Source organism: Ambystoma mexicanum, chromosome 8, assembly GCF_040938575.1.
Source record: "Ambystoma mexicanum isolate Mex_15411 chromosome 8, UKY_AmexF1_1, whole genome shotgun sequence".
In the NCBI taxonomy this organism is placed as follows: Eukaryota; Metazoa; Chordata; class Amphibia; order Caudata; family Ambystomatidae; genus Ambystoma; species Ambystoma mexicanum.
The window spans coordinates 457,010,748-457,024,147 of record NC_090929.1 but is presented as its reverse complement, the minus strand read 5'-3'; the positions used below and the strand labels follow the sequence as shown (position 1 = coordinate 457,024,147).

Here is a 13,400-nt window from a genome sequence, read left to right as displayed (position 1 = left end):
GAGTGAAGATGAATATAGATACTTGGGAGTATGTGTAAACAATATTATCGATGCACTGTAATTAGGCCATGTGCGCAAGGTCTGATAATCTATCGCAGATATGGATGCAATTCTATCTGTCCTTTACTAACGTTTTATAAACAAAAGGTAGTCCTGACATGGAATTATGGGGCGGAATGCAAATTGGAAATATCACACCTGACTTGAAACGCTATTTAGGGAATCATTTCGAAGCGAGTCCTCTTTCTTCCTGTAGCTTCAGGTGATCCGATAGGAGCCGGGACTGTTGTCCTAAACGTCCATGGTTAGATGGAAGGCTTTATCGTTTCTGGGAAAGTGCTTATTAGCTCCATCTAAACAAATTCTACCCATTTACGACGATATGCTCTCTGCAGAAACGATCAAACATTAGTTTGGTGAAAGGTAGAGTGCTTAGCGCTAATGAATTTAGCAGACATCTCAATGGAGAGCCTTATTGAAACCCCGACAAAGCTAAAACGAAGCTCTGGCTTTACGATTGGCATGAGACCCAAATTCAATGTAGCATGTATAAGGAATTTGGACATTTTAAAGAGGAGTCGAAATCGGTTGGTATATTGCCAAGATATCTGGGAAAGTTTGTGTCACCTTTTTATCATAATTGGGCACTTAAACCTGCTTCCAGGCAAAGGAGGCCAGGGAAGAAGACAGAAATGGCCTTCTGAGGAGAGATGTTGTTTCTGCAAAGTGGGCTCAGAAATGCAAACTCTAAAACATCTGCTGGTAGGTTGTCCTTGTTTGAGAGCTAAAAAAAAAAAAAAAGTAGTTTTTTTGGTAAATTTGTTCATGATTATAGGATTTTAACATAAGATACTGCTTGGCCTATTATTTTTAGTGGACAATATGTTACTTTCGTTTTGGCGACTGTTAGCTTTTTAGAGACCATTGGACTGTTAGTGTGATTACATTTTAAAATAAGGACATTTGAATCTTTTAGCAGCAGCGCAATGTGCAATAAGCTCTGGATTTTAGGTCCATATGAGAAAGTTTGATTATTATCTTTTTTTTAAAATTATGTGATGAATTGTTATTGTTGTTAAATGTATTATGTTATTAATGTTATGTAGCTAAACAAAAGAGGTGATGGCTGGAAGGTTTAGAATAAATCGTAACCTCTGGCATTGCTCTGGACAACCCTCCAGACTATCGTTCTTTGCCTACCAAGCCATTGAAAAAGGGGAAAGACCATATGCAAATCAGGATTGTTCTCATCCCCAAAGGGGTAGTCTAGCCCGAACGGCTAGGTCACATCCCTTCTGCACGAGACCACAAGCATCCCCAGACATGTCATCAGTGAGGAGTAGCTTGGGTCTCTAGGCCCAGCAAGCATGGGACCCACGTCTGGGCATACCCGCCCTACTCGGGGTGACAATAGCAAAACAAAAGAGGTGATGGGGTTGCTGTTAGTTCTCTTGTTTAGAAGAGAATTGCCTAGCATTTTGGCGCTGGACTGCCCTTGGGCAGGACAAAGACTGATGTGTAGTGGACATTTCTCTTCTGTGACAGGATTGTGAGGTTAAGACTCTAGTTGAGACTCTAACCCGGGATATAGGCTGGTATAGAGACACGTCCAGTACTCCCCTTGTTTGTGCATATTTAGTAGCTTTGGGTTCTCACCTTAAGTTACTAGGGTAATCCATCGGTGGCGCTGTGGAGCAGCCCAAGATGGCTGCCTAGCTCCTGAGCTCCGTGTGGGACTGGGCGATATCCGTCTATATCTGCGGCCACACTGTGCGTTACACGCTTATCTCTTCATCACTTTTGCCCCACACTTCAGCGCCTCTGCCGAGCGAAATTCCGGCTCCTCTACGACCCCGGGCGACCCAGATCGGGGTCCTGGACTGGGCGGCCTGACTCCGGCTCTCTCCTCCGCGGTGTGCGCGGCGCCGGCCCGAGGCCCTCCCCCTTCTCAGGGCCTGGCACCTCTCCTGAGCGCTCGATCGGGCGGACTGCGGCCCGATCGGAATCGCGGCGGCCTCCAGGCGTCCTGGGTCTGACACCCCCCGGGAGCGGCCTGACTGGGGGCCCGTGGCCGGTGGCGACGCGGACGCGTCCCGGCCCTCCGCCGGCCGTGAGAGGGCGTCGGCTGTGGTCCCTTGCTGGGGGATCGGGGGGGTGCGCCCCCGGAAGGTAAGAGGCGGCTGCCGGTGGGCCCTACATCCCCGCCCGGCCCCCCCGGGCGGACTGCGGCCCACTGGGGGACCCGTCAGCACACCGCGGCCTGCGGATCGGCAGCGACGTCCCCCACCAAGTCCCCGCTTGAGACTGGCTCTCTCCCCCGCGGTGTGCGCGGCGCCGGCCCGAGGCCCTCCCCCTTCTCAGGGCCTAGCACCTCTCCTGGGCGCTCGATCGGGCGGACTGCGGCCCGATCGGAGTCGCGGCGGCCTCCAGGCGTCCTGGGCCTGACACCCCCCGGGAGCGGCCTGACTGGGGGCCCGTGGCCGGTGACGATGCGGACGCGTCCCGGCCCTCCGCCGGCCGTGAGAGGGCTTCGGCTGTGGTCCCTTGCTGGGGGATCGGGGGGGTGCGCCCCCGGAAGGTAAGGGGCGGCTGCCGGTGGCCCCTACATCCCCGCCCGGCCCCCCCGGGCGGACTGCGGCCCGCTGGGGGACCCGTCAGCACACCGCGGCCTGCGGATCGGCATTGACGTCCCCCACCACGTCCCCGCTTGAGACTGGCTTAGTGGCACCCCCCCCCCCCAGATTCGCTTCCCGGGTCGCCTGCCTCTGCGGCCCGGACCTCTCCACACTGTGGGCCCTGGGTGCTGCCCAACACCAGCACACCCCAATCAGCCCCGCTGGGCCCTGTTCTCCTTCACCCGAGAGGCCTCCACAGCTGGGGTTCTCCCCCCTGGTATTGCCCCCGCACTCTTCTCTCTGATATTGGGACCACCGCCTACTCCCCCCCCGCGCACCAACCCACGATGCCTAGCAAGATCAAGGGATCCTCCAGGGGGGGTGCCATGGATAGATTCGCCAGGGCTGTCCAGAGGGAGGAGGCTGACCGGGACTTACCCATTACTGAGGAGCTGGAGAACAACGTTTGCCCCTCTCCTGCGGCCCCTGACCTGACCACGATCATGGAAGCTATGGCCAAAAACTTTGCTTCCTTTCACGAGAAGCTTGACGACATCAATGCCAATGTTGCCTCTTTAAAGACACGGGTGGATCAGGCGGGGACCAGGATCACGGACGCCGAAAACCGTATATCAACTAATGAGGATGCTATACATGCGCTACAAGATACTGTGGCATCACTGTCCCAAGATATGCGGAATGTGAAAGCAAAGTGTGAGGACCTCGAGTCGCGCTCCCGCAGGAACAATCTGCGTATTATCGGAGTGCCAGAAAACGCTTTAAAGGGCCGCATGGAAGACGCGGTCGAATCATTATTGAGGTCCCTCCTGGGTGACCCCGCCATGTCCCCATACTTCACCGTCGAGCGCGCTCATCGGGCTCTGTCACCCAGACCCAAGCCAGGGGACATTCCCAGACCCATCATAGCCAGGATTCTCAATTATAGAGACAGAGATCTTATCCTCCGCCTGGCCCGAGAGAAGGGAGACCTGCGATTCGAGTCACACACAGTGAGAATCTTCCCGGACTTCTCTGTAGCGGTCCAGCAAGAGAGGCGTCAATTCATTGGAGTCAAGAAACTACTCAGAGAACGGAATGTCCCCTATGCTATCCTGTTTCCAGCCCGTCTCAAAATCACACATAATGGGAAACTGTACTTTTTCACTGTACCAGAGGAGGCGGTGAAATTCATCGAGGCACATCTGCCGCTTCCCAACCCGGCGGGAGCTCAGGCTGAGGATGTCTGAGCCGATACCACACACTAACTGGCCTTCTCTATCTTGTCCATGGTACTCTTCAATCGGAACGTGGTCATTGTAACAATTCACAACAGTCCTATGGTCTCAGGCCCCCTGTGTGCCCAGCCGGGCGAGGTGCTCGGCTGGCTATGGTGGCCTGTCTTCTGATCCGGGTACTGCAGAACCTGTCACTGACGGCGTTGCTGTCATGCATATTTGTCCTTAAAGCCGCCCACACGGCCACAGCACACCTCGCTGCATTTGCAATGTTCTTGGTTTTTTGGTTCCCGCTGCTTTGGTGCCCCTGTTGGGCACGGGAAGGGTGTCATCCCTGTTGGATGTCGCCCCCCGACCTCCATGTTATGGGGAGTGTCGGGTTAGCTGGAGATACCTGCGGGGAGGGGTGGGGGTTTCACACTGCAAGTTGGGGGTGGGCAGTGAGGGTGGGGCGCGGTTGGGGTGGGGATTGGGGACATGTTCTCGAAAATGGCAGTGGCGGACTGACAGCTGGTCGCGCACCGGATCGCAATGCTCTAATTGTACATAATTCTGTTTCTGCATTTCAGCATCTGTGGTGGGATGTTCACTAAGCTTATTGAGATATATCTGTCCGCTTCAGTCATGGGCACTCTGTCATTGGGAGATCCGGTGACCATTGCACTGGGGTCCGGTACTGGGGGAGGTGGGACCTGGCGTCCTCTGATGTTGGATCACTATCTCTGGTTTCTCCGCAATGGGATTTTATCGATTGGGGTACTAGTATGGCTGTGACGATAATGACATGGAATGTTCGTGGCCTCAGCAATTACACCAAGGGTCGCAGGATCATGGCTTACGCTAATAGGCACCACTGCAAGGTGTTACTCCTGCAGGAAACACACTCCACTGGCCCGTTGGCCAGAAGCATTGCGCCCACATGGGGTCCCCTCAGGTACTTCACGACCTACTCTACAAGGGCCCGTGGAGTGCTGACACTAATTCACAAGTCTCTTAAATTCTCTCTTCACAGAAGCTATATTGACCCGGGGGGGAGGTACATCATCCTGCATTGCGCCATCGCCAACAGAGATTACCTACTCGTGAACACTTATGGCCCCAATGTAGACTCCCCTGAGTTTATTGATCAGGTGGTGTCCATACTCCTGGGATACGTGGGTGTACAGATCATCTGGGGTGGTGACATGAATTTTATTTTAGACCCTGCCGTGGACAGGACTGGCTCTGCCCCCAGACCCTTAGCGAGTGCAGCGCGCAGGCTCTTGACACACTGCAAGTCACTGGATATCCTGGACAGTTGGAGAGCTCTCCATCCGCTAACGCGGGAATACACATATTATTCATCGGTACATGATAGCTCTTCTAGAATTGATCTGATCCTACTGTCGGCCCAACTGATTGGTGGGGTTTCAGATATTCGTATACTTGCACGTACTCTGTCTGATCATTCACCGGTCATACTGATCGTTAACATGGGCATCCTAGCCCCCACCATGAATACTTGGCGCTTTAAATCGGCCGCCCTGCAGGACATCGTTTTCAAGGCAGACATTCTGTCGGATATTCGGTCCTACTTTGAATTCAACTCGCCACAGGACACCACCCGGGGGGTCCGCTGGGACGCCTTCAAGGTTTTCATTCGGGGGGCAGCCATCTCTAGGGAGTCCGGGGTTCTCAAGTCCATTAGGGCCTCCCTGTCGCGATCTGAAGCCAAACTGCGAGATCTTGAGCGGGCCCACCCCACCTCTGTTGACCCTGTCATCCTTTCCCAGATAAGTGAGGAACTCAAGCTGTTCAACGAGCAGGCCGTCAGGGAGGTGCAGTACTTTAGCCGACCTCAGGCGGCGCGGAAATACGGTGAGGGGGACAGACCTGGCAAAACTCTGGCCGCCTTGGCCAGGGGGGAGTGGGGGCCAGCCCAAATCACCTGCGTCAGAGGTAGCAATGGGTCGACCCAGTGGTCGGACCAACATATTTTAGAGACCTTCACAGACTTTTACTCCGAACTGTACTCGCAGCCTCGCGAACATAGCGAATCGCAGATGCGCGAGCTCCTTGCCCAGATCCCCACCACTGTCGTCTCCCATGCTACAAGGGAACAGCTAGACTCCCCCTTCACCCTGGACGAAATAGTGGAGGCCATTTCCAGCCTTCCGAAGGGTAAAGCACCGGGCCCCGACGGGCTTACGGCCGAATTCTTTCAGGAGCACGTGGCCATATTGGACCCCGAATTGCTTGAGGTCTGGAATGAATCCCTGCGCCTGGGCTCTCTTCCCCCATCCCTACGTGAAGCTGTTATCACGGTTCTCCTTAAGCCTGGCAAGCCGCCCGATGAATGTGGTTCGTATCGCCCCCTCTCACTCATGAACCTAGATACGAAGATCTTCGCCAAGGTGATTGCTAATCGCTTTCTCCCGGTCATGCCTTATATGGTTCATGAGGACCAGTCCGGTTTTGTCCCTGGCAGGTCCACATCACACAATATTCGACGGCAGCTTAACGTAATGGCCCGCATAGACCAGAGCGTGAGTGCGGTGGCGGTGACATTGGATGCCCAGAAGGCTTTTGACATGGTTTCCTGGAGATACATGTGGCTGGTTCTGGAGACCATGGGCGTCGGTCCTGGGATGATCTCCTACATCAGATTATTATACACCTCCCCGGTTGCCAGAGTCCGCGTCAACTCTCAAACTTCTACACTGTTTCCTCTCTTCCGGGGTACCCGCCAGGGATGCCCATTCTCCCCAATTCTGTTCGCCCTTGCCATCGAGCCTATGGCGGACTTTATCAGGGAACGGCACATGCGCGGGGGAATACCTCTCCGGGGCGCCTCCGAGGTGGTCTCCCTATACGCGGACGATGTCCTTCTGTTCGTCAGGGACCCAGATCTCTACCTCGACCCTCTCCTCCGGGACATCACCCGCATCGGGACTTTTTCAGGCTTCACTATAAATTACACAAAGTCCGAACTTTTCCCCCTCACACACTCCACACTTCACCCGGCCACTGAATACCCGCTCAGGTGGTCTCCCAATGGGATCAAATATCTGGGGGCTCATGTGTCCCTGACTAGGGAGACCCTTCTGGCTGACAACTATGTGACATTGGCTGCACTGGCCGAAGCCAAACTAGAGCGCTGGCGCTCTCTTCCCTTATCATTGGCCGGGCGGCTGTCGCTGGTCAAGATGATACTGCTCCCTAAGTTCCTGTACACGTTTACAAATGTTCCCATCTGGCCTGGAAATAGTTACTTCACTGATCTGCACAAGCTGTGTGCCCAATTCTTGTGGCATTCCGGCGCGGTGCGGAAAAAGTGGGGTGCTATGACCCTTCCCTATGATAGGGGCGGGTTCACGGCCCCTGACTTGATGAGTTATTGGACTGCGGCGCAGGCACAATTTGCCACATACTGGTATCCTGGTCCTCCTTCCCGCCCGCATGTCAGGCTTGAAATCATTGCTGCCTCCGGTGCTAACATTATGTCCTTACTTCTACACCGGAAATATGAGCCTGACTCTCCCATAGACCCCGTCCAGACCACCTTGTTTGCCTGGAGGCGGATATTCGCTGCTGCCCCCGAGACTCACCCTTACTACAAATGGCTCCCCGCATGGCGGGTCCCCAGTTTGGAACCCACGAATGACTCAGCCCTGGCACGGCACTGGCGGGACCTGGGTTATCTGGCCCTTACTGACTTCTACCTGGATGGGGTATTCATAACGCCACAGACGTGGAAACCAGCCCACTCGGGCTCGCCACTTGAGCTACTTCAGTATTACCGACTCCGCGCAGCGTTCCGGGCGGCTTGGCCCACCTTCCCCAGCGAACCCCCAGACCACCCTGCCATCTCCTACATTGCCAACTCCGGGGGGGCGCGGGGAGTGGTCTCATCATTGTACAAACTCCTGCTCACTGCTTCAGCAACACCGCCCCCCAGGGCGAGAGAGGACTGGGCCTCTGAACTGGGGGTTGTTATTTCAGAGCAGCTGTGGGGTAAAATGTGCTCCCACACCAGTAGGGTCTCCCTTAATTTTCGACATCGCACTATGCAGTACAAGCTACTGAATAGGCTATACTATACGCCACGCAGACTTTCCAAATTCGCCCACTCCGACACGCGACTCTGCCCCCGTTGTGGGGCGGAAGATGCCGGTCATCTCCACATGTTCTGGGATTGCCCCAACCTGGCCCCATTCTGGGATGAGATTCTTAAGACCATGTCCGCACTCTGTGATGCGGTGCTTGAGCCTGACCCGATGGGGGCGTTGTTTGGTCAGTGGGATGCTGAGGGCGCCAGAGGAGAGGCCAGGCTGTTAAATGTATGCTGTGCAATTGCTAAAAAATGTATTCTTCAAAACTGGAACTGCTCGGCACCCCCCACTTTCCAGAAATGGCTGAACTTGGTGACCTGGTCCCGTAATTGCGAGGAGGACTACATTATTACCCTCCCAGGCCGGTCCCGGCCCAAAAACATTTGGACTGCCTTCAACAGCTATCTCAACGCCCTCGATGCTACCTCTTTGGCGGATAGCTCGCCCTAGACCCCATTTCTGTACATTGTGCTCCCCAATATGGCACTTAGCTGATCTCTATCTGCAAATGTATGCTACTGTGTGTGAACATCCCAGTGTAATGTACCTTGTCATGTTTAAAGACCATACTCTCGATCTGTTGTGTGTGTATGTCAACTACCACTGCCAGCAAAAATAAAAGTTTAAAAAAAAAAATAAAAAAAAAAGTTACTAGGGTAATCCACACGTGGAACCTGTGCTCACTGTTCTTAGAGAGGCAGAGCTCCACCACACTGACGAGGCCCAACCAGGCTGAGACACGTGTCTGGGGTTGCTGTTGGTGCTCTTGTTCAGAAGAGAATTGGCTGGCATTTCGGTGCTGGACTGCCCTTGGGCAGGACCAAGACTGATATGCAGTGGACATTTCTCTTCTGTGAAAGGATGGTGAGCTAAAGACTCTAGTTGGGACTCTAACCCAAGATATAGGCTGGTAGAGAGACACTCCCAGGACTAAAAGGAGTCACAAACTCATCCTGAAGAATGATTCCCGCTATCGTGCTGGATCAAGAGGAAGGAGCACCATAGACAGTTCCTTCTGGCAAGGAGAGGCAGAGCTCAACTGCTAGGATTCAAGAGTAAAAAAGATGCAGGAGCAGGGCTTCCATTGTCAACCTTAAATCAGTCTTCTCTCTCACTACCTTACAAATAGTGTGGGTAAATGTTCATGAAAATGAAAGAAGTGTTCTGTTCACAAAATGATAGGTCAGGATGTGCAGGTCTCCCTTCCCCACGTTTTCAGGACGGAACAAGGCGGCTCACTCGAGCATAGCACACTCTTGGGCTTCTCCGGCACGAGGACACAGTTCCATTACCAACACAAGGGACTACTGTGCCAAAGTCTCTTAAGGTATCAAAGTCTCTTGATTCAGAGGGCCTGTTGTACAAAAACAACGAAAAGTTCCTTTACAAACAAACATTCAAGTTGGGCGATTAGCTCTTAACCCTGGACCTCTTCCAGGCGCAGATGCTCTTCTCCAATGCTTATAGAATATATTTTCTTGGGTGACTCACGGTAAATCCTGGAACCCCTCAGTCGGGCTCAGTTCCCTTTTACACAATTAGTCTCCTTCAGCCGGGCTCGGACCAATTACAGTTCGTATTAGCTATCAAAGACTTTCGAATGTGCACAGGATATGGCTTGACCCGTTGCAGGACCACTTCGATTTCACAGTTCACAATTTTACACTCCCAGTTGGATGCCTAACAGAGACCTTCGATTGAGCACCCATTTGGCGCTGGACCACTCTGTATATGGCATCTACCTTGGTTTCAAAAGTTCAGTCACTCCTTGGATATTCAATCATATTTGCGTCGCTCATCACATATGACTTCCCTCTGTTCTTTGCAGATTTCTTCATACAGTGTTGCTGCTTGCAACCTTGGTTCTAACACAGACCGGTCTGCTATCAGTCTCCCCGACTCACTGGCTGTGTTGCCTTTACTGGAGAGGCTTTGTTGTAGAAGCCAAGAACAGTACCATGGCGGCAATAGCTCCTCCCCGCCCATCGATGCAGGAGAGCACCGGGTACCTTTGACACACAATGCACTTTTGTTCAGCTTTAATTCCTGAGGGCTCGTGAAAGTAGCCTTTTTCTTCCTCTGAAAAGGCCAAAGGCCAAGGGAAATTCCCCTCTTGCAGCCCTTTTCAGTCTTGCCGCCTTTCTCCTCGTGCTAAACTGCCATCTCGGAACTGCTGCTTATTCATGTGTTTTGCCTTGCTCAGAGTGTGCTTTCGTGCTCTGCTTTTTATCCTTGTGGGGAAGTTTGATGGAAGTCAGGTGTGTGTAATTAAAAGTAATTGCCTGACTGTGCCCAAGCCTGGGACATGTCAGGTATACGGCTTGGGTGTTAATCCGTTTTCTCTCACAGTGAGCTGTCCGTGAAAAGTGTTTGTGTCGGGAAAGGGGGCTTGAGTTCCTATGTATCCTACCAGCTAGGATAGGGGAAAAGGTGTTACAAGGAAGGGAATACCGCATCTCACCCTCTGGTGTCCCACTTGCACTCCCCGAGGACCCCTCATCCAGGTGATCCTCCTGCAGTGGTCCACCCCCAGGAACTAGATCCAAAAGTGATGGCCGTGTCCTGGCCACCTGGATGACAGATCCCCAGGAACTGGCGGGTGAGACACCTTCAGGTTTCTCACAGGAGAGAGCACAGAAGGCCCCAGTAGGCAGCAGCACATAAACTCTCACCTCTCCGCAACGTCTGCTCCGGGGTATGAACTCAGATTCAATGCATTACTTTCAGTGTTTCAACTCTCACTCAAGTGAGAAATACAGGCTTTATCCTCACCAGAAGAAGACTCCTCTCCCTCCGCCTTTGTTTGCCTTACTTTGGGTAGATCGGTTTTCAGTGGATTAGCCAAAATCTAATCATTGCTTTAAATGGAAAACAAAGTGCAGGTACTCACCAATCTAGGCTTTAGGTGGGCCGTGGCTCAGACCCAGTAATGGCCAAAAATTGCTCTCCTGCTGGAGCCTTGCCGTTTCTTCCCAGCCTGTTTCTATGAAATTTACGCCGTCTCCCCATCCAGTCAAGTGGTTGTCTATTTGTTTCACTTTCTATGTGTGTCTCACTGTATCACTTTCTGTCACTCTCTCCTATTACCACAACCCCATCATACTTTGACCCTCCCTTTCGCTCTGTGGAAGTCAATGTTTTTGACCTTGGGACGCTCAGTTGAATGGCACACTTAAGTAAGACGTCTATAAACCACAGCCTGATTTTGCCCTGTTTTTGCACAAATAATGTGATGTATGAAGGTTGGCAGGCTTTGAGAGAAAAGAGGGTCAGAGAGACAGCTACTACTATATGTATAACTATGATCTACTGGTGAACTAGGGTTTTTGAACAGAAAGGTCTTAGATAAACTCTCACAATCCCCATTTAAACCTACTGAGACACACAGGGTGGCTGTATAAATCAAACAAGCAGATAGGTGTATGACTTAGCTTCAAACCTGATCATTCTAATGAGTTGCTCTGCAGATTTTACTGAGGGCAACATACCATGCCTATTCTTTGGTGGAAAGGGGTCATTTTCTCCCCTCTGCTAATTGCAGATAGAGGATCGCTCTCCCCAACACTGGTGTCTTAGTAGTCCTCTGTAAAGGGTCAAGAGTAAGACTCAGACAAAGTAATCACTTTGAATGTAACTGATATGTTATTGATAAGAAAATAATAAGAAGGGTTGGGGAAATCCTATATGTCCCTAAATCTAGAAGGGGGTCCCCTGTGCCAACAGAACTATGGAAAAGCCTACACTGACCCTTACAAATTTAAACTTAATATAAGGTGTATACGGGAATTTGTATAAGCTATGCACTTGTAGCCATCTTCCAAAGTTCAACATAATGTTTTAAGGTGTAGAACAGAAAAAGATAAAAAGTTTATCCAGTACCTCTGGATAAAGGTCAACAATATTCCACAAAAACAGGGGACGGGGAGAGCTCCCCCCCCCCCTGCGTTTTGCTCTTCTCAAAATATCTCACTTCCCAATTCAAGGGGAAACAACTTCCCCCTTGAAGTTGATCATGTCTTACAGTTTCAGGGTTTCAGAGAAAATACTTATTTTTCTTGGTTTGTTTACTTCCAGCATTGAACACATTAACACATTTCCATTTTGCACCAGGGGAATTAATCTTTGCTTTTTACCAATATTCCACTTTATTCTAGGGGTATGAATCTTCCCTCGAATTTCTCTTAAGCACACAGTTCTTTTGTTTGTTCAATTTCTCATACCTACCTCAGGTATACTCTCCTGCCAGGGTATTTGTGACTTTCTCTTTGGTTCTTAAAAGGGGTATGAATCTTCCCTTTTTGAATTAATAACTTCAGGTTTACTTTTTTCCTCACTCCTGGTTTACTCCCTTGCCAAGATATAACTTCCCTTCTCACTCCTGGTTTACTCCCTTGCCAAGATATCACTTCCCTTCTCACTCCTGGTTTACTACCTTGCCAGGATATCGCTTCAATTATCTTCTGCTCCTGGTTGTAAATCTCAGACTCCCTGTTTTCCTGGTGCATTAACCTGCCAGGGCCTTCACTTTATACATTCACTCTTTCTTTTATTCACGTTACACTAGCTTTTCAAAATTGGGTCACTGACCCCTTTTTGATAAAGTTTGTATTTACTTTGTCTCCCCTTTTCAAGCTTTGGGTTTCATCCCATGTTTAACACTGTTCACGTATATATTATTCCCTCATTAGGAGTACTTGCTCACTGGCCCTTCTTTAATAACGTTTGTATCAGTTGCGTTAATTACTTCAGTTGTTTTCCCTATAGTTATCAACCTGACACAGCATTGGTTTCAGGCACCCTGGTAACCCATTCCATTTCCCTGAGCTTAACGGGAATCCGATGGTCCTTGCGTCTCTTCTTTGGCTTTTCGCTCGTTCCACCGACTAGGCATATGTCCTGCCAGCCGGTCTGTTTTTGCTTTGGTTTCTTTTGCTCCGGGTGGCTTCTGCTGCTCCCAGTCACCAGACAGCAGGCTGCTTTCGGTACGGTCCCTCTACACACTTCCTATCTGAGCCTCTGCACTGCTGCTCACAATTTGCTAGTTTCTGGCATCCTGGTCGGCATCAGAACAGGTTGCACACAGCCTTAGACTCTGCCACTCTCTCGCACTATCATCAGCTGCGGCAGTTTTAAACTTCCTGGCATAAGCCAAAAGCTTCCAAAGACTGGAACGCAGCATTGGCTTACCGCTTCTAGTCATCTTCATTGCTCCATCTCTCTTCCTCATCTCAGCACTACAATGAGGGGCTTGGGGGGTAAATAGGACCACTGGTTGAGATAACCTGGGATTTTCTTCCTCCACATTACAATAAGCCATACATGTATGTTACAAAAGTATATGGGGGTCCTGGGGAATTATGACGGCCAGTTTATTTTGATCTATGGTTTTCGTATCTCTCTGGAGTTAGTCTTCCCCTATATGGACCTCCCTCAGATAGCCACCCCCAGGGTCAGACTCA

General features: G+C 51.2%; 1 protein-coding gene across 3 annotated transcripts in view; it reads right to left on the bottom strand.

The window, feature by feature from the left end:
* Positions 1–13,400, bottom strand: part of KLHL17 (kelch like family member 17) — a 443,767-nt gene that overhangs the window by 29,790 nt on the left and 400,577 nt on the right. The window lies entirely within an intron of this gene.